Source organism: Nicotiana attenuata, unplaced genomic scaffold (assembly GCF_001879085.1).
Source record: "Nicotiana attenuata strain UT unplaced genomic scaffold, NIATTr2, whole genome shotgun sequence".
Lineage (NCBI taxonomy): Eukaryota > Viridiplantae > Streptophyta > Magnoliopsida > Solanales > Solanaceae > Nicotiana > Nicotiana attenuata.
This window is the reverse complement of record NW_017674295.1, coordinates 1-10542: the sequence shown is the minus strand read 5'-3', so window position 1 is coordinate 10542 and position 10542 is coordinate 1.

The following is a 10542-nucleotide window of genomic DNA, read 5'->3' as shown; positions in this document are numbered from 1 at the left end:
GGAGAACAGAGGCATTTATTTCAAGTTTTAGCAATCAGGAGCCCGCCTGGAGAACAGAGGCATTTATTTCAAGTTTTAGCAATCAGGAGCCCGCCTGGAGAACAGAGGCATTTATTTCAAGTTTTAGCAGTCAGGAGCCCGCCTGGAGAACAGAGACATTTATTTTCAAGTTTTTAGCAATGAGGAGCCCTCCTGGAGAACAGAGACATTTATTTCAAGTTTTTAGCAATCATGAGCTCACCTGGAGAACAGAGGCATTTATTTTCAAGTTTTTAGCAATCAGGAGCCCGCCTGGAGAACAGAGACATTTAATTTAAGTTTTTAGCAATCAGGATCCTGCCTGGAGAACAGAGGCATTTATTTCAAGTTTTAGCAGTCAGGAGCCCGCCTGGAGAACAGAGGCATTTATTTCAAGTTTTTAGCAGTCAGGAGCCCGCCTGGAGAACAGAGGCATTTATTTCAAGTTTTTAGCAATCATGAGTCCGCTTGGAGAACAGAGGCATTTATTTCAAGTTTTTGGCAATCAGGAGCCCGCCTTGAGAACAAAGGCATTTATTTCAAGTTTTTAGCAATCAGGAGCCCGCTTGGAGAACAGAGGCATTTATTCTCAATTTTTTAGCAATCAAGAGCCCGCCTGGGGAACAGAGGCATTTATTTTAAGTTTTAGCAATCAGGAGCCCGCCTGGAGAACAGAGGCATTTATTTCAAGTTTTAGCAATCAGGAGCCCGCCTGGAGAACAGAGGCATTTATTTCAAGTTTTAGCAATTAGGAGCCCGCCTGGAGAACAGAGGCATTTATTTCATGTTTTAGCAATCAGGAGCCCGCCTGGAGAACAGAGGCATTTATTTTCTAGTTTTAGCAATCAGGAGCCCGCCTGGAGAACAGAGGCATTTATTTCAAGTTTTAGCAATCAGGAGCCCGCCTTGAGAACAGACGCATTTATTTCATGTTTTAGCAATCAGGAGCCCGCCTGGAGAACAGAGGCATTTATTTCATGTTTTTAGCAATCAGGAGCCCGCCTGGAAAACAGAGGCATTTATTTCATGTTTTAGCAATCAGGAACCCACCTGGAGAACAAAGGCATTTATTTCAAATTTTAGCAATCAAGAGCCCGCCTGGAGAACAGAGGCGTACATTTCAAGTTTCAGCAATCAAGCATCACTCGGAGAAATGGCGAAGCATGTCAGATCACAGTCCAAGGCAACAACAAAAGAATTACACAAGGAGAATACAAACTAAAGAAGGCAACAAGAACCGCAAGATCGAGTTTGAAGACATAGATAGGACTCTTGTAATTCATTATATCATAGCTTTGTCTAGCTTCTTTTTATTTTTGGCACGGTGTAATAAGGGGGCTCAGTAAGCAGTAGCAGCAGCAACAGTGAAACCGCAGTTTCATGGTAGTCCCAGTTACAAGATCTTCCCGAACTACACTGACCTGATTCCTTTTGAGCCAAGGATATTTAGGCAACCTCAGAAGCAGGGTGCGGTCAACTCTTTGAAAAATGCTTCACACGGAGTATTCAAACGAGCAAAAATCGCTCGTATCCGCTCACTTATCTTTGCACGAAAACTCTTCTTGTAAAATCGCATTTTTTCTGTGCATTTTTAATTCACAAAAAATACAAAAAATATGTTGCATTTTTGCATTTAGGATTTAACTTTGCATTTTAGGATGAATTGGAAAGTCAATTGTTTTATAAAATGGAAAAATCACAAAAAATAGTTATTTTGCACATTTTAATTTTGACTTTGATTTTGACTAATTTTTCTTTTAATTTGTTTTAATTAATTATGATAATTATCATTTAGTTTTAATTAATGTTTTTAGTTAAGTAGGTTTTAGGAATTAATATAGGTTTTTATCTTAATTTTGAAAAAAAGGAAAGAAAAGAAAAATAAGAATTGAAGAGAATTGATTTAAAAGAAGAAGAGAGCCATTTGGGCCAAATTCAATTAATTGGCTCAGGCCCAAAATCATTTGTTCTTCAATCCCTTCCCAGCCCAGTTCCACCCCTTACCCAACCGGTCCAGTCTCCCCAGGAACCAAAACGACGCCGTTTCAGGTAAGCGAATCTTGGCCGTCGAGGTTTTCAAATCTAACGGCAACGAGGTAGGGTCCTCGTGATATAAGAATGTCTGAAGGGCACCCCCCCACCCCCTTCGTCTCTCATCAACCTCACCCCTCTCAAACCCTAAAGAATAGCCTCGTCTCTGCCACCACAAGCCGCCGCCGGAAATCGCCTTACGGCAGCGGCAAACCTCCGATGACCCTCAAAATTACACCAGAGCTTCGTCTTAGCCTTCTTATCTCAAAAACATCATTGTTTTCCCTCGAAGCCTACTGGAACGCTTCAAATCTTTCTTTGAAGATACGAACCCTAGCGCCGCCACATTTCTCCGGTGGCGGCGCCGCTTCTTCTCAGCCCTAGAATCTCACCAGATAACTCTCACACTCCTCTTAACATTAAACCACGACCATTTCCCCTTGAATATTCTCCCATATCCTTAATTTTGGGCTTTAAAAATCCAGAACCCTAGATTTTGTTCCTTCTCCAGTTTTCACAAGATCGTGGCTCGATTTGGCCACGAAATAATGTTGTTCGTTTGTTCTTGGCCAAGAACAAACGATTAACATCATTTCGCGGCTCGAATCAGACGACCGTCGCGGTCCAATTCAAATTGGTAAGTTTTCTTAGTTGTTTTGTTTATCTCACTTCATATTTTATTTTCTTCCAATTGAAACTAGGTGAATCCGTTTTTCTTTTTCCTTTTTCCTTTTATCTGTTTCTTTCATGATTAAACGTTGTGTCCTGATTTCTACCTGCCAATTTTTCTTAGATTTTTAGGGGTTTAATTGCGGATAACATGTTCAATGTTGCTTCCAATTCTGAGTATTAGTTGATTAAAGTTAATTTGAGCCTAAATTAGAATTGTTTGATTTGCTTTCCAGTCTTAAGGTTTGGTTATGTTTGGATGTCGTTTGGGTATAGCTGAGTGTTCCAGGCTTTAATTAATTAACTATGGTTACCTTTTGACCAGGGTAACAGGGTTGGGGGTTGGTTTAACTAGGTTGGTAATTTAAAATCCAAATAAAGGGTAGTCTAGGGAATTCAGTTTAGGGAATCTTTAGCAACTGAAATTAGAAGCCACTAGAAGCTTCTAGTAGGGGTTTTAGGAGAATATCGGATTTTTGGGTGGTTTGACTTGGGTAGCAAGTCAATAAATAAGGGACTTCTAAGCTAAAAACAAGAGTTAAAAAAGGACTAAAACGCAAAAACAAAACCTGCAGGGCTGCCCTAATTGTTTGCCTATAAAGGCATCATTTCTTGCCTTAGAGGGCAAGAATTGAAGAGCTAAAAAAATACAGAAGCAAGAGTCTGTAAAAATAATAATGTTTCATCCAATTTGAGCACAAAAACACGAAAACACTACTGTTCCATTGAAAAAATCTTTGAATCTTTGAGTAATTAATAGAGAAATGAGCTGAAGTGTGTGTGATATTCAAGTTTGGGTCCATTTTGGGTGGAATTTAAGTCTGAACCTTGTGTGGAGTCATTTGAGTTCAAAAAACTGTTTTCAAGTGATATTCTCAAGCAATTTCTGGGCTGATTCTACTGTTGCTGCTTCTCTTTGACCCCATTTTCTCACTTTTGGTTTATAAATTGTTGTCCCAGGTACAAACTCTAACTTTCAGGATGTAAATTTGACTTGAAGATGGAATGAAAACTTGTTTAATTTCTGTTAACAATTTCAATTATTTTAGCATTGATTCTGTTTTGTATGCTTATGTGTTAGACATTTGATTCAAAAATGTAATGAGATAGTCTGATTATGTTATTATGATGTGATCCTGAGACGGTCTGTTGGACTGTTGGAAATCATGCTGAATTTAGATTTTGATTGTTGAGTTTAAGTCTGAAAGTCACTCGAATTTAGCCTGAAAATTCATAATCAATACTCTTGTATAATGTATCTTGAAATTTGCTTGCATTTAGCTGTAGTTAATTGATATTTTTCATGGAGGTTTGTGTCTGAATAGTTGAAATAAATAGGGGTGTTATCCGTTATAGCATGAGGTTCCATCTGTTTAGAATTTAGGAGTGCAACAAAATTTAGGGTGATTTTTAGCGAGTTGGTGGATATGTTTATGTATACCTGCAAAACTTTGCTTCATATGGTTAGTCTATAAGTTGAATTTATGGGTGTTTTGTTCAGTGTTTGGTTCGCTTTGTGTCTAACATCACTATTAAATGACTGGTGGATTCTTCACCATCGAATTTGATGGATAATTGACCATGAGTTAGGTAATTAATTGTTGGTCTGAATTATTTCAAGGGTAATGTTGGTTTAGTGTCCATGAAGTTCTAAGTGTCCAAGATCTGGGTATGATCTTAAGGAAGTTTTCCTTTGAAATGAGCCTGATATGTTAGTCAGCCCAAATATGGTGATCAACCATGAAGCCCAATTCGCTGGGCTGACTGAAGATGTAGCTGTGCATCACGGCCAGGCTGCCAAATTGGGCTTCATGTGGAGCCTAGCCCTTGCCTTGGTTGAGCCAACTTCATAGGCATCTCTGTTTGCTTTTCCAAATTGGGCCTGTATTCTAAATGGTTGATGCATCAGGATTTGGCTTTGGAGGTCGGGCTTAGTATTGGCCCATTTTGAGTGCATTGCAGTCTCTTCTCTATATTTAGTAGTTATTTCATGTCCCTGTATTATGTTGATGCTTACTAATGTTTTATTGTTTCCTCTTCATTGAATCAGTAGTTAGAAATTAGTCTAATTGAGTAGATAGTGCTTTAATTAAAATGAGCAGTAGGATGGGTTAATTTCAGTTCACATAAAATAGGCCAAATAATACTTTTCATGTAGGCCCAAGATCTTTAAGACAAACAAAGTGGCCCGTTAATAACTAATTTCATAGTATATTTTAGGCACTCCCCAGTTAATATACGATTGTGGTTGCGTATACGTTCGCGTAACATGACCATGATCCTAAATTAATTTGGAGTATGCGTTCGCGCAACTTCGCTCAATCTTTTCTTAATAATAAAATAGGTTACAAGCTTTTAATCATTTTTTAGTTCACGTAAGTTCATCAAAATCACATATGGCCTTTTAGTAATTTCGTAGGCTAGATAAAAATAATATTTCTTAGAATATCCTTTAAGGCCGTTTAAAAATACCAAGTGTGGTTGCGTATACGTTCGCGTAACACAACTACATTTCCTAAAAAACAAAACCAGAGTATGCGTTCGCGCAACTTCGGCCCAAACACTCTTAATAATAATTAAGCGTTATTATTTGTGGACACGTTCGCGTGACATGATTTTTGACGCACCAAACAGGCAGGTATACGTACGCGTAACCTGTCTCAAGATAATTTTCTTAATTAAAAGCAGTAAAAGAAACATAAGCACATAGGTTCTAAAATTAGTAATTAAATAATTTTATAAGCCAAGTGGGATGAAAGGGACCGTGCTAGAACCACGGAACTCGGGAGTGTCTAACACCTTCTCCCGGGTTAACAGAATTCCTTACCCGGATTTCTGGTTCGCAGACTGTAATAACAGAGTCATCCTTTTCCTCGATTCGGGATTCGCACCGGTGACTTGGGACACCATTAATTATCCCAAGTGGCGACTCTGATTTTTTATAAAATGAATCTCGTTTCGATTGTCCTTTAATTGGAAAAACTCCCTTTATTATACCCTCTTCCGGGGGTGTAGTAAGAAAAAGGAGGTGTGACAGCTCTGGCGACTCTGCTGGGGATAAGAACCCAGAACTTTTGTTCAGGGTTCAAGAATTCGAGCTTGTTTTATGATTTTTACTTGGCTTATTTATTGTTGATATTATTGTATTTTGTGAACCTTTGTGCTAAAATGCTATCTGTTTACCGCTTTAATATTGTTGAATTGTATATAATTGCCTTCTTACGCCACCCCATCTGAGTCTTCTGGAAATGGTGCATATGTTCGCGTAGCCCGCTTTTTCTAGAGAATATACCAAATAGAGCGAGGTTGGGCAAGCGACAAGGCCGGGCAGACTTTAGTGCTCCCGGTACGTCGCCCCCTCCTCGGCCCCAGTTGTCCGCTCGGGTACCCTATGTCTAGACCAAAACCCCAGGTTTTTAAACCTAGAAGAACATAGCCTCATGCCGGATCCCTAGTAGGAGCGCTTGTTTGAATCACGTGCATTTTGGCTTAGGGGACTCAACACAGGGGTTGGGTCCGTCTAGGACAGGTGTACCCCAAAATAACAGACCATCATGATGCATCCTATGTGCTATGTGAACATTCATTTGTTTTGGCTTGCATGTTGACCAGTTAAATAAGAAAAGAAGAGTGAGGAAAAATCAAAGAAAAACAAGAAGAGGGGAAAAGAGAGAGACAAAGACCAAGACTGATGTAGAAAAGAAGAAAACCCAGTTCTAAAGAAAAACCCAATGCTTGAAAATACCCCGAAACTCTGCCGATTTTTTTTACAAAAATAGTCATTTCAAAGTCAAAATTGGCCGAACTATGCGGGTCTGATTCCCATCGGATATGGGATACGTAGGCAACCTACATAAGGTCCGGCCTTATTTTGAAAAAGAAAAGCAAAGAAGAAAGAGAGAAGTAAGGGAGTCAAACAAATGTAGTCAGTCAAAATAAGCCGATTCAGTGTCGATAGTGCTTCAAACCATTCTTACCGAGATAGCCTTAGAATATTCTCCCATTGTCAAAGGGCTATCTTCGTAATCGAATGGCCAAAGTTGAGAAGTGTCACAAAATAAGCCTTCCCCGACCTCAAATTCATATGGAATTGGGAAGAGGCCATATTTGCAAAGATAGCCTTTCGGCTAAAATTGGCATATCAAGGAAGGGGTCATGGTCTTTTGTTTTAAAAACTTGCTTTCAAAAAAAAGAGTCCATTAGAGTCAACCCTAACCCTACTTTTCTACAGGAACAAATGAATACTATCCAGGATCCGCCAGAAGTGATCAGGAGCAGGCTCGAGTACATTTGCGCATGTGGTGGAATGATTTGGATCAAGATGGTCAAAAATGGGTAAGACAACAGTTGGGCGCTCTTATAGACATTTGGGAGATCAAACCACGGGACGATCTGATCAAGGCTATGATAACTTTCTGGGACCCTGCTCGTAATGTGTTTCGCTTCTCCGACTTTGAGATTACCCCTACTTTGGAGGAGATAGCTGGGTACATTGAGTTTGGACGAGAGCTGCGGAAACAACAGCTTATATTTCCAAGGTCTCCGTCGGTGCACAAGTTTTTTGACCTCCTGAATATCAATAAACAGACAAGCAAAAACCGTGTAAGCGAAGGGTGTTGTGCTTTCCACTTTTTGTACTTTAGGTTTGGACACTCTTCTGGTTTTGAAGCACACGAAAAGGGGTTGTGCAACAAACAAGATAAGGGTCTTTGGCAACTTCATCGCCGGTTTGCATTTATTGTGGCGTTTTTTGGTTTTTCCAAATGAGAAGGGGACAGTGGATATTCGTATGGCTAAAATTGCACAAATCCTCACTACCATGAAAGATCATACACTGGCCCCATTGATATTGGCGGATATTTATCGTGCATTGACTTTGTGCAAAGCCGAGGCCTAGTTTTTCGAAGGTTGCAATATCCTCCTACAAATATGGATGATCGAGCATCTTCGCCACCATCCTAGATTCATGAGTTATGGCTCTAGCCCAAATAACTTGATCACCAGTTACGAAGAGAGGGTAAAGGATTACAATGTGCCGGAAGGATTTGAAGCATGGGTGTCTCATTTAAAAGCTCTCAAAGCAAATCAAATGGAGTGGTCCATAGGATGGCTCCCGAAGACAGAAGCCATATACATGACTGCTGCTAAAGGCTACTTGAGAATAATGGGGGTGAAAAGTATTCAACCGTATGCACCACAGAGGGTCTTGAGACAATTGGGACGGTATCAGATTGTGCCCGAAGATGACGATCTAAGTACTCAAGTCATAGAGTTGCATCCAGAAGCCGCATTGCCCGAGGCTTTAGTTCAACAGGATTGGAACAGCTGCCGGTATCTTAAAAATGGAACCCAGGTACCAGATGTCGCAAAGGGAGAAGTGGATCTAAACTATGCTGCTTGGTTTGAGAAAGGGTCCTGTGTGAACACCGAGCCAGAACCCGAAACTGAAAGACCTGCCAAAAGACCTCATGTTCAAGCTTTTGATGACAAAATCCAAGAAAGAATAGCATGGGGAGAAAAGGAAAAGGCGTATCAAGCTGAGATTCATGCCTTGAAAGAAAAGCTGAGAAACATGGAATTTAACAATGATCTCCAGGCTCAGGAACCCGAAGGTGAGAAAAGAAGATTAATCCAAGAGAATGAAGCTCTCAAAGCCCAGGTACGGAAAATGAAAATAGCAATTGACAACCCTGGGAGGAGTAGAAAAGACGAAAAACTCATCTACAACCTTACCCAGAAAGCACGTGATTTCGAGGATGATTTACAGAAAGCAGAAGTGGAGTTAGCAAATGCTAGGGCCAAGATAGCTAAGGATGCAAAGGAACGAGCCAGTTTTATCCATCAGCTGAAGGAGAAATACGACAGGGGGATGGTAAGTATGAAGAAAAAGGTCAAGATCATTGAAAATGAAATGGCCAAGCAGGGAAGAGACTTCGAGGCCGAAAGGGAGCATTGTTATTCTTTGATAGCAAGGTTGGAAAGGGATCTAAAACAAATTCAAAAACAGAGCCACGCAGCTGAACAAACTCTGGAAGCTAGAACCCGGCAAATTGGAGATTTATTGCGGGAGAAAGATAGGATTCGTGAAAGGGTCACGGCGATTGCAGAGTACATTGTGGTAAAATGCCAAATGTGCGAGGACATGACCCAGACCACTTTCTTGGCGGCGGTCATGACATTTGTCCAGCAGTTAATGAGAGATTTGGAAAGGCTTCAGATGGATCTTGCAGACGAGACCGCAGCAAAACCAAATAACCCCCCAAGAGCTCCAGGAGTTTCCAAATTTTTAATGTAGTTGTGATCTTTATTTGAGTCACTACTTTTGTTTTGAGTCTGTAAGTTGTGTTGAAGTCTGTTAAGTTGTTTTGAATTTAGCTTTTTCTAAGTTTGTTTATTTCGAGTCTGTGATTCTTGAGTCCTTGTAGTCAAAATGTTTTGTTTTTATGGAAAGTTGAAAATCCCAAAAAATATTTTTGCTATTTGCTTCCTTTTATATCCCCAAGAACTGCGCTTGGTCTGATTCATGCGGGGTCATGATACTTAGGCAATATACATAGGATTCGATCATAACCAAATAAAGAAAGAGAGAAGGGAAAATAAGAGAGAAAAGCAAAAGAAAAGAGGGAAAGGAAAGAAACAAACAATGAAAAAACAAGAGGGAATAATGAGAGAAAAGGCATGAGAAATACAGTAAAGGAAAGCCGGGATGACGCATGTAACCAAGAAAAGGCATAATAGAAATGGTTAATGCTTAGGTGCATTCATTCCCAAATGTGCGGTTACTTATCTATTAATGCTCTAACCGCTAACGAAGTTGTTGTTAATGATGAGTTCAGGCAGGTGGTTAGTTGGCTGGCATTCTGGCAACCCATTCCTACAACACCCGCTCTAAGGATAAGTCAAACATGGTCAACCAGGAGTTGGAGGCAAGCATCGTCGACCCGTCTAGGGATGAAGAAGAACTGGATGTTAATGCAATGAAGGAGGAGATGCATAAACTAAAATAGCAAATAGCCGAGATGTACCAGGCCTGGTCAAAGGGACACCCACCACCAGCTTACCCCGCTAACCATGCTTACATTCCACCGTTAGCTCAGCCTCAGGATCCTCCCACAGTGAACTCATCACCAGCCTTTCCTACGTACCAACAATATTACGGAACCACTTCCCAAACACCGCCACCACCACCCAAACAAATCCCATGCCCTCCACCACCAACTACTCCTGTGTTTGTGGCCCCTCCCCCTGCCGCATTACACAGATCCTCTAGTGAACCTTTGTTCCAAACCCATGATAACCAATACTACCCACCCGAACCCACCTTCAAACCACCAGAACCATGCTCCTACACTCCCCGTTTTAATCCCTCAGCCGAAATAGAGAAGCCGCTCAGGAACCCAGAGCAGGAGGAGATGATTCGATAGGTTAAGAGCCTGGAGCAGCCGTTCAGAAATATGCAGGGTATCGGAGGACAAGTAGGTGTGGCATACAAGGATTTGTGCTTGTTTCCTGATGTCCAGTTACCAGCGGGATTCAAGTTACCCAAGTTTGATTTATACGACGGACACGGTGATCCGATGGCACATTTAAGGGGGTTTTGCAGCAAAATGAGAGGGGCCGGGGGAAGAGACGAGTTATTGATGGCATACTTCAGCCAAAGTCAAGTGGTGCAGCCTTAGAATGGTACACTCGACAGGATCATGCTCGATGGTATACTTGGGACGATCTGGCCCAGGCATTTGCATGTCACTTTCAGTATAATCTCGAAATTGTCCCAGACCGTCTGTAGCCGACAAAAATTGAGAAAAAGCCCGGGGAAAGCTT